This window comes from Bombus bifarius, unplaced genomic scaffold (genome assembly GCF_011952205.1).
Source record: "Bombus bifarius isolate JDL3187 unplaced genomic scaffold, Bbif_JDL3187 scf7180000007970, whole genome shotgun sequence".
NCBI classification, from domain to species: Eukaryota; Metazoa; Arthropoda; class Insecta; order Hymenoptera; family Apidae; genus Bombus; species Bombus bifarius.
Window position 1 is genome coordinate 6112596 of NW_022884356.1, and position 20398 is coordinate 6132993.

A 20398-nucleotide genomic window follows, 5' to 3' on the forward strand; every position below is an offset into this window, starting at 1 on the left:
CAGAAAGGTAAAGAAAAAAAGAAAACTACGAACGTGGAGGCCATTTGATCGGGGTTCGACAGTTTTCAGCCACTTAGCCCGTTCAGCGCGGAGAATAACCGCCGCTTAATGCTCTGCCCGGCGTGGTTATTAAAGAGGATTACGGCCTTTAATAATCCCGCTTCCGCAAAAATTTCGCAACGCTTTCGAATTACCTTCGCGAGCGGCCAACCAGCGTGTTCGGTCTCATTGTTTTGCCGACCATTTGTTTCTGCCTGGTGTAACGTTCGCGAAAATGGAAGCTCGTTATTACGGCTCTCCCCATTGTTTCCGAGGAAAGAGGCGCAGAAATCCGACGGAGAGGGAAAGAGAACAGTTCGAACCGACCAAACCCTGCTTCGTTTCGAATTTTTTCTCTCCTCTCCCCCTTCCACGGCCCTTCGTGGAAATCTCATCGGACACTTGTCGCCAGCGACGTTTCGCAGGGTGTCGTGGGCCGTGCATTATTAGATTTACCCTTCGGAACCACGCGAAAAGGGTTGGACAAACCCTCTCGGCTTCTCCCTATCCTTCGTCGAACAATCGCCTTTTTAGCAGCGTCCTCCGAGGGATTCCACCAAATCCTGTCTAACCTGTTTGCTCGCAGCCCAAAGGATGCGTCCGCGTACGGGGAAAATCGGGTGGATTTAAAAAATAATGATAATGGAGTCGGCATTGATAGGAATGAACGTCGAGATTGCGCGGATGTTTGAGAGAATTGGAAATTGAATGGGAATTATTAGTTGACAGAGTCGAAATAAAACGTGTTAAAGACAGCGAGCCGTATCCTGTTTGTCATTTTGAATTATAGTCCCGTAATTTTGACAAATAACGGAGAATATAGAATATATTCGTTGTAAAATTTATCATCGGAAATCGAACAAATTGAAAAATCATTACTTAATATTTATCAGTTACACGTATATTTCTATCATACCATATCTATGTAAATAATAGTTCATCGTTTATCTTTGCCAATTTTGTCCAACGGTTAAAAAGAAAAGTGAAAATATATCTCGCTTGTGTTTTAAATTAAAAACGTATCGAGGGTATCAAAGTCAACGGGCTATTAAATTTTGTAAAAAAATTATATAACATTTCCAAGTTAGAATTTTTCATTTTAAACTTGTGTGTGTGTCGCATGGACAGGCATCAGATAGCAATTTTTCAAATTCATTCGCGCGCTTATTCAGACCAGCGATCGAGTTACTCGTATTTGGTCCAATTTGTCACGCGATATTGCGTTCTCTCTTTCTCTCTCTCTCTCTCTCTCTCTCTCTCCCTCTCTCGTCGCCGCGTATAACCGAGATTTTTGACGGGTACCGTTGACGGGATTAATTAGAATATTCCTATCCAGAGTCGTATTAATTGCCTATGATGCAATCTAAATGGGTGGTAATGGGAATCGCGGCGTTGCAATTACAGTTCTGTAATGGACCGTCGCGACTAGAATTAATTTGAGTTAATGATTATCTGGCCACGATAAAACGAAACGGTTGAGTGTTAGAAGTGCATAATCGTTAACGGATTCGTGCCCGTGCAACTGATAACACGCGAGCTGTAATACTAGTGTTAATTGCCAGTTTAAATCAGCTTTAAATGGAAATTCACCAGGAATAATGAATTCGATATGTCGTATATTTTATCTTAATTCCATATTATCCCGGATCGTACTACCAATATTTAATCAATGAGGAAACGGAGATGTGACATCTTCTAAAAATACGCTGCACTGAAATTCCCGTTGCAAATTTTATTATCGCTTACGAATGAAATATCGTTGTATAATTGGGATAATGTTCGAACAACAGAATATTTAGAATAGATGTTTCGAATGGATATAATTTGTTACGACCGATCGCGGAGAGACGCGGTCGCGAGGAAAACGCGTCAGCGAGAGGCGTAAATTCTCGCTACGATTCGGTGAATCGACGCCGCGAAGTAGTCGTTCCCCTGTTTCGGTTAAGATAACAGAGGTGGTTGAATGAATATGACACAGTATAGTAAGTTATATTTCACCGTTTATTCCACAACTTATAACGAGGATAGTTACACTGGTGCGTATGTACGAGATGAGTGAGTGACTGATCTGCGGGTGTGTATACCCGCTCGAAGGATGTTGACCGTTCGAAGGATGTGAAATCAGTACCCTTGGGAGACGATGCTGTCTCGGTGGAAGGCTAAGGATCGGTCCCTCCAGCGCACGGGACCATCGGATTTGTTGGAGCCGATGTTATTTAGGAGAGTGAGGGAATAAGCTTCGTTTTTAATTGGTTAAACGAAGGGTCTTAACTGCCCTCGAGAGAAAGTGATTAATGGGGGGAAAGTTGCCGCGTGCGTGACAAAAAAAAACAACTTTCCCTTGTCCTGCCGTGGTAGACAATAGTGTTTAGCAACTCCTCGGGACCAGATGTTTGTTTTGTTTAAAGGACCTTTTCTAAGAAATCTATGATTTATGGACGGTGCTTAAGGCTATTGAGGGTACGCCGTACGGAAGAGCGGACCTCTGGTGTCCGTCTGGCCCGCGGTGTGTGACCTGGGCCAGGCAGAGAGTCGCGCGGCGTAACATAATTTGTTAAAGAAACAATTGAGAATATATCCTACCGTCGAATTTATCAGTACAAACTTCAAGAACGCAACGACTAGTGTATTCTTTTATACCTAACGTTTCAAGATCTACATATCCCTTTTTATCGAAGACACTTAGATTCCTATTTCATAACATATTGTAATAATCAAATATAACAAGTATTTCAATTTACAAAAACTACGAACTATCCTAAAATCGTAGCGCACTGAAAAAACAAGTTCAAACCTCGAGAAACCATCTATAAACAGAAACATCTTCGTTCGACGATTGGTTGTTTAAAAATGAAAAAGAAAGAACGCGAAGGAAGTGGTATCCGTCAGGAAGAATCTCTCCAGCAGGTTTTCGATTCAAACGAAAATTCTATACACGACGTGTACGTATCAACCCCTTCTCTTCCTGATGCGTGGCATCTTTTTCCCAAAGACGACCCCCAGCAGCAACGAAAGCTAAAAGGCTGACCGGTCCAGCGGATCTCTGAGAGAGAAAAAGAGACGGAAGGAAGAGAATCCTCAAAAGGGGCGAACAATAATAGTCCGTGGGGGTCAAGCAGAGTGGGGAAGACCACCAGCGGCTCACCGCGTTTTCGGCAATTTGAACACGAGTTAGTTGGTCCGCAATCATCACCTAGTAGAGTGCAATACGAGATCCGGCGGAAGTGCAAGCATCAAAGTTACGAGAATCAAGTTTCCTGTTCCCGTGAACTATGTGAAAATCGGTAACACCATTGGGGAACGAGGGATCGTTTCAGTTTTCGAATCTAAGTTTCGTGGTATCCTCCAGACATTGTAGAACGTTCAGTGACTAACTTTCTATGTGGCTCTCTTTTGCGATTTCGTATTTTTACAGCTATTAAACGTTCTGGATGCGCACCTTCGTTTATCGAATCGAGGACGCATTTGATCGTAGATGAGACTCGCGAGGATCAGATTCATGAAGCCCACCATCAGTTACTAATACAATATAGAAGAACGATAAAGGTAGTTCTATCTTTTCGTTGAAAATTTCTAAAAACCCTTTCAACCTTTGTGTTCGGTATTTATCTATTTACTGTATATTCGAAGATAAACGATCTACGCGTTCGTTACTGCAACATACAATCACGATAGAAACAGTAGGAAAATCCTTTGAAACGTTCGACTTCCAAATAATAATTCAGTGTTTATCCAATAACTGTACATCTTATGAAGATTCATGATCTACGTATTCGTTACTACGACGTAGACTAACGGCAGAAGTAACATCTCTTGATTCAAGTTTTCTCGAGACTCTAAAAATGTTTGTGTATTATTCGATTTTCAAATAATTATTCAGCGTTCCTGTGCGAATTATATACGTTAAAATCCATCGAAGTGATCGAAGAAAAATACAGGAGAAAGATTAAGAGCTCTCGGACGAAGCGCGCATCGGAACAATCAGGCCGCTTCGTTTTCAAAAACTCGCAATCGGTACTCGCGGGTGCGCAATAATTTTTCTCGTCGATTCGCCGAGCCATCCGTCAATCGGGACAAAGGAAGCTTCCAAACAATAGACAGATACGCGGAGGTCCGCCTCGAATGTGATGTCGGGGATTCCATGCGAAAGAGAATTCGGAATACGACGATCGAACGTCCGGGCCCTATTGGCAGGTGATTGATATGTTTGCCATTTGCGCGAGCTTCCCTTTTTCACCTCGAACTGAGGATACGTCCGAGGTTGTGAACCGGAAACGTGACTTCGTTGTGATATGGATGGTTACAATCATGCCTGGTATCACCAGCATCATCATCATCAGCATCAGCACCAACATCAACATCAACATCAGACGCATCTGGAACAGCAATACCAGCAACAGCAACAGTTTCAGCCGCAGCAAGGGCAACAGTATAGTCAGCAACCCTATCAGCATCATGTGCATCATCAGTATCTACAACAGTATCCACCAGGCTATCTCTATCGGTTCTCGTTGCAGGTAAATAACGTTTCGTCCAGACTTCTGCCACGAATTTTGACCTAATTTTTCATACCCATGGTAGTTTGTCCGTTGCCTGAATCTATTCACTGAAAGTTGAATTAATGTTAGGAGCAACTGCTGCCAAATTTAAATTCGTATAAAAAATTACAATAAAACTTCATATTGATGGTTTGCTCAACAATTAAGTATTCTACAAATGAAATTTCTGTGTTTCATTAATCTTATACAAATTTTTTTTTTTACTCGCAATTAAGAATTTTATTTTGTCATATTTGTATCTCCTTTTTTTTTTTTTTTTTTAAGCACATACACACGATTTTAGCTTTCACCTTTATTTAAGTCAGCGTGCAACTAATAAATCTACGCGAAACATTCTCAAACAATTTATCCAACGTAGTAAATTGTTGAGAACGAATATAACAACAAAATCTTTTACGCGTTATGTATCGGGGTGATATTTCGGATATTATCTGAACCCAACCGTGTTCTCACGGTCCTAAGAAACTATCGAAAGATCGGTAGAAGAAACAATGATTGGAAACGCTTCTTACGAGAAGATTTTCCTTTAAGAACCGAAGGAACGGTTCCTTGATAACTGGAAGCAACACTAGTGAATCTGAAAGACCATTTATCATGGCAACGATATTTCTTACGAAATACCGTAAACGATTTTCGAGATCCACCATATATATTCCTTATCAGGCGGGTGCTAGCGTTGGGTCGAGAATTAATCAAACTCGGCAACGTGCAACGTTCGCGAATGCGACCGTGCCCGTACGATTTTGCAACGTTCGTTCGTTCGACACATTGGTCGGCATGAACAACCGCATATCGAGCCGAGCAAACGAGCGAAACGCGGAAAGGGGACACAGATAGATGGACGTGCAGACGGATACATCGGTCGTGTCACGATTCACTCACCAAATGATTTAACCGTGTCGCGGACCGCCGACATAAACGTGCGATTTCAACGGAACCGATTTTAGGGAATTTCTCGATCGGTGCAATAATTATTTTAATTAGTTTTCATTAAACTTTTGAAATTATTACTGTAGGAATTTTTATCATGATAATTTTGGAAAAGCGAGAAGAATATGAAAGACGTTCTTTTTATCATCGATACAATTTTATTTTAAACTATTCGATGTTGTAAGAATACATAAACGCAACGACTGTTGTTCCAGAAGTGACTCACTGTTAGACAAACATGTTGCACATAAAATTGAATAACAGTAACGATAAGCTTTTATTAAATTATTAATTCTGGCATGATTTTATATAGTAGACTTTTAAAAATAATACCTATTCTTCAAACTTGCTAAATCCTGCACGTAACACATCCAAATACCGCCATTGTATAAGCGATCGTGAAACTCATTAGAAAGGTAGACAACACAAAGGAAAATAAATGTCTAGAAAATCGAAGAATGTAATGACATCGACCACTGATAGAATTCGTTATCCAACGTAGAGTGACGGTAACAGAACGGTGCCTTCATCTGACAAATGGTGACCAGTAGACTTACGCGTTACCTGTGTCCGAATTATGCTTCTGTTATCCCCTATGGCCGTTTCAGTAGTATAGGTCGATGGCAAGAGCGAAGAGCCGTGCCTCTATCGCGCTGCACGTCATCCTCGAAGTTATGATTCTCGCCGTGAGAGGCATCCGACGAACGAACCAGACGGAATTTCCGTTCGAAATGCCACGGATCTCTGCTTGTCGCAAATTTCTGACACGGAGATTCGAACTTGTCCTGCCCCGTTCTGCGGGATTACGCGTACAGCGGGTCGACGATGTCGACGAGCGAAACTCGGCTTTGTTTGTCGTTCGGTTACCGTTTTGTCCAATTACTCGATGGTTACCTCGCTTTTCCTACATTCCGCTGGATTTTGCGGTGTTACGTCAGAATTTGCCGGAATAATTGACGGATATAGGATGGAGCGTCGACACGAATGGAGCAACGATAGTTAGTGTTGTTCATAGTACGAATTTTTCCAATTGGAGCAACCATTTTCTGTATTTTCTGTAGAAGACAAGTACCTTAAAAAGAATTGAAATTTATTTCTTCCTGGCCTTTTTAGTTTCTTTATTTTATTTAGAAGAGGAACAGATTTTTTTTATTTGGGGATAATAAGAAGAGCGAAAAATTCATTATTATTATTATTTTGACAGTACCGATGAAAAATTAACATTTGAGAGCACAAATCTCCAATTATTAAAAAATTCAACTGTTAAATTTTTAAGTCCCTCAATTTTAATCAACGTTCAATTATATAATTGCACTTTCCCCTTCCAATTTCCAAGTTCCTATCAGACATAAATGAAAATTTCCCCATCCGAAACTAAAAATCCGTTCCACTATCGTCCGAAAATAAACACGAAGCACAAAATAAAAAACTGAATGATTCACTTGGAGAACTTCAAGCTAAATCTCAAAGCCGAAACAAAAACAAAAATATTTGACGATCATGGAAAAACAAACCACTCTCCAATGTAAACCAAAAACTTGTGGTTTGCCGTATTCGAGATTTAAAAAGCGTCGCGTGAAACGAAAAATCTCGCGAAGCGTTCGTTCACTGTGTCGTAACAAATCTCCACGGTCGTTCCCGTCGCGTCGTTTCGAAGTTCCGAGCCGGTAGCTGCTACCGACAATCGTAAAAATTCGAACAAAGAGCCCTAATAAAGACGCGTGCGCGACGCGTATCGCCAGCGTCGTATAGATACAGCGGTGAATTACGCGCGTCGTACGCGCGCGGAATTATGCTCGCTCTTCCCGTGGCGAACGATCGTAGCCGGCTATCTTCGCGCAGAGCGGATTTACGACTCGTCAGAGCAACGCGGGAAAAACCAGGCCGTCCGCTTCGAAACGCTTCTGATCGTTAAACTGTCAACTAAAATTGCATCGTCCATAAGCGCGCGTATTCGCGTGAACGGCCCTAGCTAGTTCGCGAGAATCAGCGGTTAAATCGATCGACTGGAAAATATTCTAATGTCGACGAGTAGCTACTAGACGAATAATTCTTCGCGAATATGAAAGTAATTGGGTTTATCGATTTACAATGAGCGTCGATGGTGAATTATTTCATAGAACAAAGATTAATTGTTGAACTAGGATTGTAGGAATGTGAAGGTATTGGAACTTAATGGGCGAACTGATCGACTGGAAAATGTTCTGGTGTCGATGAATAGGCGTTAGGTGAATTATTTCGTAGAAGAATTTCGGTTATTGGAGTGTCGATGCTCTTGGAATGGAATAACGTGGTGTAGCAGCATTCTGTGCGAGCGGAGTAATTCTAAACACACGGTGACTTTTATAAATCATAAAACATTCGCGAGATGGATACTTAGACACGTCGTTTAAAAAAATAATAAAATATATAAAAATGTAACGCAACGATTGCTACGTTTCGACGATATCACGCGTTATTTGAAATGCATCGTATAAACACAGGATACAGCACCGTTTGTTACGCAATGCCTGATTCTCCCTAAAGTCGTCGCACCCCAAAAATCGTTCGTTCAACGCAATATCATGAAAGACCTAATGGACTAACGTAAACATGGGTACATCAACTCTGCTATATTAGTGCCACTAATCAGACCAGCTAACGATAACTCGACGGACCGATCGTTGCAAAGCACTTGAAACGGTAGACCACCATAAATCCCGGATTCGATTACTCGCGCATCCATCATTCCGTTGGATCGTCAGAAGGGACACGTGGTTTTATCTGGATTGTGGTGCCCGAAAAACGTGGGTGTCGCGCGTATGGAAAACAAAATCAGCCGTGGACCGATAACGGTAACGACTGCAATAACGTGGCCAGTCTCGCAAATAGCGACGCGGGCCACGCTAACAATAAAGCGAAACAAGCGGCGCAGCGCGGCAGCGGCATGGCAATCGATGCGACCGATAATGATCGCTGGCCCGCGTTAGGCGTCGCAGCCGAAAGCGCGAAACTGTACACGCCAGATCGCTCGTTCGAGATAATCAGTGCACAATTTTCGTATCGACAACGTCCTCGTCCGATGATAATCACTGGCTATGTGCTGGCTCGGTCGAAGGTACGGCCGAATATCGTGCACAGGAGCATTTCGTCGATCGTGTACATTCGATCATGGAATTCGAGTACCTGTGCCATGCTGAAGGATTAATTGGAGGTCATTTCTCGTTTCTTTTCTTTCCTAACTGTTTCATGTCATGTATACAAGCTGACGGCCGCGTATGGTGGCTTTGGCTGCCAGTGATTATAACAGTGTACAGATGGCACAAAAATTATTACAAAATAAAGCAGATGTCTGCAGAAAGTTAAAACAAAAAGTGGAGCCTCAATAATACTCCATACTATGTTACTTTCGTGCAAAATTTTGAATGGTTGTTGGTATCTACTTTGAAGCCGTTTTTAAATTATATCAATTTTATCAATTTTGTCCGTACTCGAACGATTCAAGAATTCCTTTCTGCTGAAAGTGAGAATAGACAAACATTTTTCTCGCGAAATCCTGTCAGATCTAATTCCTCTTCTGTTCCGTCAAAGACCTACAATACAACAAACTCATTTCAAGAACAAATTCTAAAGAAAAGTCGATGCAGCGCAAGGAAAAACTCTCTTAAACCCGCTCGACGTAGACAGAATTATATCGGAGCAACGGAAACATCAGCTTTGCATTTGCAAAGAACGCAACGAAATCGTTTGAACTAAATAAGAAATCAGAAACAAGAGGATCAAATAGTGAACGAGACAGGGCGGCACGTCGACTGACGAAGAACAAATGAAATAAACTCCAAAGGAAAATTAAAATAAAAGTGAAACGATAGGACATATGGAAGGAATAAGAAGATAAAGTGATCGAGGAGGGAAATCATTACTATCAACGAAGGAATGACAGAGAAAGAGAGAGAGAGAGAGAGAGAGAAGGAACGAGCCATGGAGAAAGGTCGGAGAAAGCGAGAGGAAAAAGGTGATAAGGGTAGACAGGTTGATGTTGTACGATGGATGCAGCATTGACAGGACAAGAAGGGGTGAAGGGAAGATAGAGCGTTCTAAACAGCAACGGTAATTCGTTCACTGATAAAAGACTTGGCTTGGAACAATGACGTCTACATTCTGACCGCGTGTGCCCTGTCCGTGCAGATTCTCGACGCAGCGCACTTTTCATCGGATTTTCCTGGTGTGTTGAGATCGCGTTTAGATCGATCCACCGATGAACACTCGTCGTGGCCTGGTTGGAAAATGAGAGGAAAATGTGAAGAGTAACTGTCTCTTTGTTTCAGCGTGCGCTATTTCTTTGTCGAACGATCTCGTTGGAAATGAATGAGCAGCATGTGCGTGTGGCGTTATCGGTTAAACGTTAAGAAACAGCTTGTTACAAGATTTTATAGTTCTATTTTTCCCGCCGGTTTTCTCGAGTATAGAACGATTCGCTTCTACATATCGATTATTCCTCGTTTAGGGCATCGAGAGCGACTGAATCGTCATTAAAAAGAAATGTGTACATTTTCCTGTTTGAACCGAAATTTAAAACCAAAATTATCGAAATTTCACGAACATAAGTGTGAAAATAAGTACGAGTTAATTATCGAATATTATAGCAATATCAATGTGTGCGTTCTTCATAATGTACGATTTCGAACGAGATAGTAATTTCTAAATATTGTAATATTTTTCTCTAATGGTTATTCAAATTCGTTCACTTTCTCGCGTGAATCGTAATACTTATGTACGTGCATGGATTAACTAAAAGAACGTATCTGCAAAGTTTTTATACTTTTTTTCGTGATCTATTAACGGCAAGAATCTTGGGACAATAATCGTAGTGTGATAAAAATACTCATCGATGTATGGATCATATGTTACAACTTGTTAGTTTATACGTCAAATAAAGAGAAGAACGATTTACGATCTGTTGATTCGGTACGCGTGATTGGATCTATAATACGAAACACGTTGCGTGAAAACGATGCACGTGAATTCCACCGGTTGGAAAACGGTCGGCAGCGACAAATATTTCTCGTTGAGATTAATGTTTTCCATTATCCGTCAAACGCGCCAGCTCGACAACTAACTTCCTTGCCAAGACTATGTTGTGATTTACAGGGCGGTTCATAGTACATTGCTTCGCGGGGACGATTCAGCGTTTCCACATTGCAATTCGAACCATTCAACACCGGCGTTGTGCGTTCGTTGCAGTATCGGAAAAGTGATATATGCTCCTCATTAGCAAGTTATCGCCTAGTTTCCTGTCGCTATTCATTGCTAGTTGTTTCAAATATCGACCAAAGCTCCAACTATTTCGACCACCAAGTCATCGTTTATTCTCTATTCGTTGATAATTTCATCGCGTCTATCCACGTATTCTTATAATTCAAAGAATTCACGTAACCATTGCAGAGAGAAATTTTTTTCGTATAACATAAATACTTATGTGGTAAATGAGGAAGAGAAAGGTAAATGGAAAATGTAATTGAAAAGATTGTATGTCGTCAAAAGTTAACATCTGATTCGCCATAGATATCCAACTTTAGAGAAATACGAGACATCGTGATAAAACTAGAGATAAAAGAAAATTCAATGTTGCCTTATGAAATAGCGAAAATTGTTAAAAATTGCCGTAAATCAATCGATATAATTCGGTGTAAGAGACGGTCAATATGTAGAAAGAACTAATGTCCATAGACTAGTTATCGATATTTAATCTTTCCCGCTTTAAAATACACGTCAGAGATATATTTTTCTCTGAAAATCAAATCTATTAGATTCATGGAATCTATGGAAATTTGAAGTCGGTGCATTTTAAAGCCATAACTCAATTAAACCGCATTAAACCGAAGCCAGACTTGTCACGCAGAAAAGAAATTACAAAATTCGGCTTAACATTCGAAAATTGTCGTCACTGACGCAATCTACGAGATCATCGTGTACCGAGCGTGTTCCAGCGGATGCTCAAAGGGTCGGCGAACGAAGGAAGCTTTCTGCGAAATTACATTTTTTCCCGCGGTCTGATGCACGCGTATTTTCGGTGTATATCAAATATTCGCGAAGCACCTCTTTTGTGCGTGCGATTCCCCCTTGTCAAAATAGGCTCCTATAAATCCCCCGTGCACCGTCCGGGAAAAAGGTTGAAGCGCGGCGATCCATTTTATATTCTACGTCATACACGGTTCGCATTATTTGAATGTCAGCGAGATCCTCGCGCTTTTTTCTTTTATTATTTTCTTCTCTCTCTTTTTTTTTTAATGCATTTTTTCGCATTTCACTGTTTCCGTTGCTGATTCAACGTCGCGTCGTCGCGATACGTTTGGAAATTATACGTATAACCGAATTTTTGTCGCAACGAAATTTCGTTCGCTTCGTAAATAGCATGATACGCGGTCCGTCGAGCGGTAAATTTCGTCGGAACGACAAATAGCAGGCGAAATATGGGTCGATGCATTTTCAGAGGTAATTTTGTTTCTTGGAAAATGCTGTTGTTGTAACGCATTCGTAAAACGAAAAATATTTCTAACAGTGAGTTACTGACTGTATCGTGTTTCTTGTGAATCATAGATTCGATATAACAAACCAAAAGCTTTGTTACACGATCACCGAATTTGAAACTTGTTGCACGATAGAACGTTATTAGCAACGTTTCATAGATCACAAGTTACGAGTTGCTAGATCTAACATATCTTCTTTTATAATGGCAAGAATGGTAATAACTTTGATAATAAAACCAGTCGTATTCTATAAACGAATGATGCAAATGACAGGTGAACTTATTGTCGTTTACTGTTTATTACGGCACAATGATATCAACACAAAACTCAACCCGTCACAAGAATCATGATTCTTCTCGCTCCATCGGAATCGAAAGACGGAAAATATTATATTCTACGGCGAGTCGAAAGCACATTTTCTGTTGCGCACCTCTAACGAGCTTAACGAGCGCCTGTACTTTCGTATCTATATACATACATACATGCATACATCATATACATACATGCATCCAACAGTTGGAAAAAGAACGAGAACTGCCTTTGGCTTGGCCCACGGCGAGGCTGGCTTTTGCAGCACGTAATTAGACACGTCGTCCAGTTTACCTAGAGACATTAAACTCTCGGACTCGAGACGCGAGATAAAGAGGTCGCAGCCTTTTCAGCGTAACGCAGAGAGAACGGTCGTTCATTCGTTGGGACGAAGGTTCACCGGGACTAAATTGAACGATCCTCTGCCGGGCTGGTTCGTCGACCGAGTCTCGCCGTCCGGTACCGTTAAAACGGCGTAACGCATCCACGTCGCACAATTGTCGCGCGGAGTGCATGCGAAATGCGGATCGTCCTGGTTGGTTAGACCTTTCTGGTGCAACATCATCAGAGAGCGCGAGAGGAAGGGAGAAGGGAGGTAGAGAGGAAGATAGGAATAGAGGGTGAGGTTGAACGACGAAGCTGAGTTAACGAGCTACACAACCGTTAGCCGGTTTAAGGCACGTCAGCTTGGCCTCGCTGGACAAACTTGTATAAGGCATCCTGAGAGAGTTGAAGAGCGGAGAGAAAGTTTTATTTCGCGACGAGGAATGGTTGGGTAAAATAAGTAGCCTGGAATGCTTGCGAAACGCGATGAATTGCTTTGAATGTCAGGCGCGGGGGTAACTGGAAGAAGTAAAAAAAAAAGGGAGGGGGTTTTAATTAATACGGGAGTTGCTTTCCAATATTGGATAAAAAATTAATTAAAGAATTATTAAAGTACAGATACGAGATTAAGGTACAACGATGTCAAATACATTAAGCATGTAGTAGATTGAAGAAGAAAATTGTAATTACTTTGTGCAATTTTAATTTAAAGTGCCTCGTATTAAAAAACGAAGAAAAGGAAAAGATGTTAGTAGAATCTCTCGTATGAGAAGTGGTCCTACCATACATTTTATTATCCAAAATTTCTTAAAAAATATCTTTCTTTCGCTCTGAGAATTCACAAGAATGTAAAAGGTTCGTGTTAAATTCCAGTCGAACATCGAAATTCGGCTGATTCGAGATCGAAGCGAGAATAATGGGGATTTATGGGACATGCCTTGCTAGTTTTCAAAGTAAGAGCGGCTCGATTCTGTCGCGAAGATCTACGGGACAATCGGTAATTTAAAGAACAAGCTGCACGTGACGTGGCGCGTACCAGAGCATTACGGAGCGGAGCAGAGGGTTCGAAGAGAGAACTCCTGACCTAATCTCAGGATCGTTTACTTCTGCCAGGAACATTATGCAGATGATCCCCGGTACTCGGTCAAATAAGGGACATCTGTTACCGGGGCCACGTTTGGCACTCGTGCCTCGTCGGCAAGATTAAATCGTGAACCGAATATTTATGACGCCGTCGTATTTATTATCGTCGACGTAACGTGATTTCGCGAACTAAGGAACCGAGATGGGACCACGTATCCCTGCATCAAGCTTCCTTGGTTATGCTTCCTACAAATTGATGGCTGTTCAAAATTGAATGATTCGAACGTACGTCTTTTGGTAATTTGGATGCAGATAGACGAGGTATATCATATAGTGATAATCGACTTGACGGGAACTTGAATTTGAATTTGGGCGGGGGAATTATATGTTAAATGGATAATTAGTTTAGTTGAAAATGAACGGTATGGACATTAGTGAAATTGTTTAAAATGTTAGTAGAATTATTGAGATTTGAAGATACATTAATAAAATTAACAGTATGTGTACACATGTATACTAATGTAGAATTTTGTATATTTATAAAATTATAAAATCTACGTAGAATATTTGTATATTTAGAACATACGTAGAAAATGTCGAATATGTAGAAGATGAAAACTTGAGATATTTTGATGTATCGATATTTTTGGAATATTTATTATAATTTTTGATGCGGGTTATTAACGAAAATAGAAGCTTTTAAATAAAATTGTTCTGGCAATATCGTCGCGTTGAATAATTAATCGTCTTAAGCGACCGTTTTAAAATATGATATTTGCGAAACATTTTTATATAACGTTCGTGGATATTGTACGTCATGAGAGTAAAGATTGCATACAAGAGCCTTGTGTAAAAGAAAAAGTGTGTTTCGAAAAAAGGGATTACTTGATCCTTAACAAAATGTTTCTTGACAAATTTCTTGAAAAGATTCTCCTTATAAACTCGAAAAAGTGATTTTACTGTAAAGCTCCTTCGATTTCTTTAGGGAACATGTTTCATACATGCGGAAGACTTTCTGGATTTCTTCGATTCTACGAAAAGTCGTGTACCGAGCGTAATCGAAGACGGTTCTGCAAAGAAATATGCAAAGGAAATCTGCATTTTTCATTTATACCATTTTGTGTCATCCTTGTTGGTGGTACATCGTAATAAATAAATATTACACCATTTCCTTACACGTGTCCGATCGCTACACCAGTTTTCTTTAGAATAACCATTTTTCAATACATTTTATCTCACGGCGTAACACCACGATTCTGAAAGCAATTTACGAGGCTATGAATTCAAACATGTGTAGTGAATGGGGAACTATATACATAGGTGACGCGGAGTCTTCACTGAAATATACTTGCCCGATGTGTTAAATATTTATGAAAAATAAAACACTATAAATAAAACTTAATTTTCGTTGAAAGACAAGATAGTTCTTTATTGAGTAAATATTATCAGTATATGAGTTTTTTCTTTTCTTTTTCACAGTGCGGATACATTTTTTTTTCTCCTGGTAAAAAATACAATAGGATAGAGATATTTTATTGTGAATTCCAAGATCAATCGTTCCATGTACTTTTTTAACGAATCTATACATCGAGTTAGAAAGTTACGACATGAAACTTTTTATCTTCTATATTTTTCTAATATTCAATATTACACAGGATGGAAAGTACAATAAATTCTACTAAGCTGTCAAGTTATTGTGACGTTGGACGCGAATAAATATAACTGTATCGATAAAGGAAGAGTGAAATGTGTGTCAGTAGAGTAGAGGAACGAGAAATATGAAAAAGGAATACAAATTCAAAAATAAAAGAATCATATCGCGTGTTTAAAAATATACGTATAAAATATCTAAAGTCAAATATTCGTTACAACATTCAATAAGCGGAACTAATCTAAAACATATAAAACATCAAAAATACCTGCTACAGTTAACGCTTTAATTACAATTATTCCATTCGATGTAAACCATCTAAATCGAATAAAACATCTCTCGGCTCCAAACTAATCTTTCGTCCATATCGTATCCCAGAATAGAATTAGAGAATAGAACTAGTAGAATAGAAAATTATAATTTCCCCGAACGAATACTATCCTATCCGATTGCCTTAACCAACCAACACACTTTCATCCACCTACAGCTCTGTTCTCGAAGAATCCTGAGTCACGATGGTCGCGAAGCTCAGCGAGTTCCTCCTTAGTAGCGGACGCATGCATCACCGCCATAATAAGCCGGTTTAAATCCACGGAGGCCGGGTCTCCGATGCAGAAAACGTTATGCAGATGATTCGAGGCGGCGCGCAGAGGAGACATGTGCCAGGAAGCCACGCCTGGCACTTGTGTCCCTTGTCTTCCGGGCGAGATTGAACCGTGAGCCGAATGTTTATGGGTCTGGCGTAATTACCGGCTAGGAGGTCGGCTAACGTGCCGCTGGCATCAACGTCGACAGCCAGAGGAGGTGGAGAAGCCAGCCGTGGTTATTGTTCATAAGCTCAGGCGCCATGTGTTCGAGGAATTTATGCGCTGGCTGAACTGCACCGAGAGAATATCCTCGTCGTCTCTCGTGTCTCGAGCACACCATCGTCGCGAAGAGTGTACCGCTCGGTTTCTATCTGTGTTCGTGCACGTTTGTCCGACTAAGCGAGTGCACGCCACAGTTCTGTCTCTCTGTCTTCGCCCGCACTGGATTTGTCACCGTGCACCGATAATGTTCACCGAGGTCGTGTTTACTTCTCCGGTTAACGCTCGATCCACCCTCCACTACGTAGTAACCTCCACTCTCCTTGACCCCCGCGATGAATCATGATGTCGCGTTGGATCAAGATACCCCGACCTGCTTTGTTCCCGTGTCCCTTCTCAACGGATTGCTCGGCTTTCCAGTCCTCGTTCTTGCTACGTTAACCGTGTCCCTCGGTCACGTTGCTTCATTTTTTGGCAAGTCTGCCATGGATGATTTAGGGTTGGGTCCTTTTTGTCAAGCAACTTGGATATAGCTTAAGGTTGGTGTTTGATACGATGGTAGTGGATGGTAAACATCGGGAAGTATATTTGGTCGAGGATGATCTTCGTGTAATAAAGGTCTCTCTCAAGATTTTGTAACTTTTAATTTGTACTCTTTGTGTTCTTTCAGTTAGTAGACAATAAATATGTTAGGAGGATATAGATCATAGTTTTAAATTGAATTTTTGATAGGCTGTTGAATTTTGTTTTCATGAATTGGCTTGGTGTCGGGTATTTATTGGTTGATATAAAATACAAAGAACGTGATCCATGTAAAGTATCTTGTAAATATTAAAGGCATCCATGGATAGCATATTTTCCTAGAACACAACGAGTCTCTCGAATATTCCTTGAAATTAACGAATATGATTTATCAACCAACTTTTGGCGATGATGTATTTCTTGACAATTTCAACTACAATTAACGTAGAATACTTGAAGAACTTGAAATGCTTGTAAATCCAATTGCAAGTTGAAGCTCAATCTTAATATGCCCTGCGAATTATTTAAGAGTAATGCAAGACACGTTTGCATGAGAATCAACGTAAAGTTGCTTGCATAAATGAGATTCAATTTCAACATCTGTTTCTCAAGCGTGTCACGGAGCGCTCGCGTTCGATTCGTTGGTAGAGTGAAAGTATCTTTCCGCATCTTGTATTTCCAGCATGTCGGAAAGTAGGAGTGAACGAACGAACGAACCATCGGCACAAATAAAACCGGTAATTATGAAAGTTTAAATATTCATAGCTTTGTGAGAAACGAAAAACGCGAGACGGAGTCGGCATAAAGTTTGAAACGTGCTCGCACCAATCACCAAACTTTCCACAAACCCCCGAGCATTATTTATCAAGGAAATTCGAGAACCATGAAACGCCAAGGCCGAAAATTAACGCTGAGCCCCTTGTTTCCAGCATAATTTGTTTCCGTCGCATAGAAGTCAAACTTTTTCGCGGACGAGAAGTTCCGGAGATGGGAGCGAATAATTAAAACGTACCCTTTTTCGATAGCGACGACAACCTTAATGTTTTCACAAACGTCAAAACGAATTCGAATTAAAGAACACGATAAACGCTTTGGCAGCGTAATGTGTGCACTTAAAATTTAAAAAAATTTTTTAGTTTAAAGGTTATTCTTTCTTAGATAGCAAAATTGTTTTATTTTACTGAATTTCTTGTCCCATTATGTGGATAATAAAATTTATTCTAAAGGAATATATTTGCTTCTTTGGTTTTTATGAAAAGATTTTTTAACGAGATTTGCAAAAACAGTAGTTTTTAGATTAGTACTTATTTTTATTTTGATGCACATGTATATTAATATTAATATATTGCTTACATCATGGTAGTTTTGAACCATGCGACAGTTTACAGCAAAACAGCTTCGTGTTTGAAGTAACAGAGGGTTCTTCCCAGTATGATCGTTTGTCTTGTCACTTTCAAACGTGTGAAAAGAATCTAAAGAACACAGATGGAAGGACATTTTTAAGAGAAAAGGAAAACATTTTTTCCAAAGTATAATTTATCATACCCGATGAAAATAGTGTCCGTGAAGAAAACGAAAGTATTACAATTTTTATATTATTATCAAGAAGGAAAATAATTGATGGAAAATTTCATTCTTCCTCTATCGAAAGACGTTGGACAATGAAAACAATTGAAAATACTGCAAATGTTCGCGTTCTCGCAGAAAATTAGTAGAGAATATTTATAAATTACAATTCACTTTTCTAATTTTTCGTTTAAATTTACGAACACAACACGATAGTCAATACAATATCAGTTTCTTAAAACGTAACTCAGGAAACCATTTTTCACGTCTAATATTCTAGAAATCTCTTAGAATCGAGTACGAATCAGCATTTTACTCGAAGGGTACCTAATTATCCTGTAAATGGAACCAACAAGGAAAAGAATGGTAATTAGCTCGATGCGATGCTTGTTCCACTTTTTAATGCTTCACTTTTCCTTTCGTTGCTGCTCTCGTTCCGCGAGTTATATCAACACGGGGCTCAAGCTCCATCGACGTGTCGGCTCTTGTCCTGGAGAGCACTCGTTGCGAAGTCGACGTAAAATACGGAGATAAAGCAACAACGACGCGGCTGTTGCGCGACACATGGATGAGCTAACGCATAACCGCGCAATTATTAACGTTTACATTATGTTGAATGATCCTTCTGTCGCATGGGAGTATCATGAATTTCCTAAGTAAGCGCGATCGATTTCCATTATGGTTGATTTGACTGAATGGAACACTTCTTGGAAACCTTGATAGGTGGTTACTTTTATTCTCAAAACTTAGATTATCGATTTCTCGTCTAATAAATAACGCGATAGGAAAAATTAATTGACAAGATGTAAGGGATTAACTTAGTAATAAAATAATACAAATTTATAGTAGTTTTACATGCTGACTATACCTGAAGCATGAAGTACTGTATTTTCACATTCTTATTTTAACATCTAATTTTTCTCAATTTCTCATATTCTTCGCGAATCTTTCAAAATTCTTAGCGCAATATCTGCCCTTCTCAAAATCTTTTTTAAACTCAATCTGCCTACGACCTCGCTTGCGTCGTTTCCGCTAACTGCAGACGGTACAGCATTATACCTCTTACCTTTTTTATGCCAAAATCTAACCTTTCGAACCTCTCACGAGTCATCTTTCGCCCTCTTCACGAGTCTTTCAAAGCTCCTGCCGCCATGTCCCTTCTTTAAAACGCTCCTTAAACCCCCGTCGCACAGGAACCTCTAGCACGTTCAACCCCTGAAACAATCGTCCATACTCACCGAGCCGGAATTCGCCGGGCAATCTCCGTCTGCAAAAATTAATTACACCCGATGAGATCAGATTCAGAAGGCAGCCACGTGTCCTCTGGTTCGAACGTAATTCCGTTGCACGGCCGCTGGATCTGGACCCCGGCTAACCAGACCGGACGCCAGAAAGAGGAGGGTGAAACAGCCGAGACGAGGAGAGGGTTCTCCTAATCGGTATGAGAGTTTCCACCAGCCGACTCTCAATTCGTACCCGAAGCAATTCAACGAGAGCCCGCGGGAGCAACGGACTAACGCACCATGGAGGAACGAAGCGAGATAGCCGAGAATGGCGGAGATCGGAGAAGGAGAAACAGGGGAACTCGAGCGAACGACTCGAAGACAATGCAATTATTCGCAATTACCGCGTCCGTCCGCGGTTCGCGGAATTATCCCATTCTGTTTCCATTACTGGTACCGTCATTCCTGCCTATCCAACCCCCTTGCACGTAAATTCGTGTACAGGGGTGCGCGTCGATGTAAGATGACGCGTCGCGTCCTCGAAACATCGAAGAAACGATGAAATTCGTGTACACGGTGAATCGAGAGGGAATGTGAATATAATTTTGGGGTTTAGGATGCTGCAGTAGTCGTTGGGGAAGCATGGAACAAGTGGATGGTTTGCTGGAAGTAGAGTAGGTTGGTGTAGCTATGGATCATTCTGTTTTTGTTCGTTGCAAAAAGGAAATTTTAGATGCGATATTGTTTTGTATGACGTAGATAGGAAAAATAAGTTTGTCAATAGGGTATATAATAAAAAGAGAGTTCGTTAAATTAATCAAATTAATTAAAAAATACAAGAAAGCATGGCGGATGGTTTGATATCTTTCGTTATACA

General features: G+C 40.4%; 1 protein-coding gene across 5 annotated transcripts in view; it reads left to right on the forward strand.

The window, feature by feature from the left end:
* Positions 1-20398, forward strand: part of LOC117213030 — a 486984-nt gene that overhangs the window by 425720 nt on the left and 40866 nt on the right. The gene's annotated exons all lie outside the window — the stretch shown is intronic.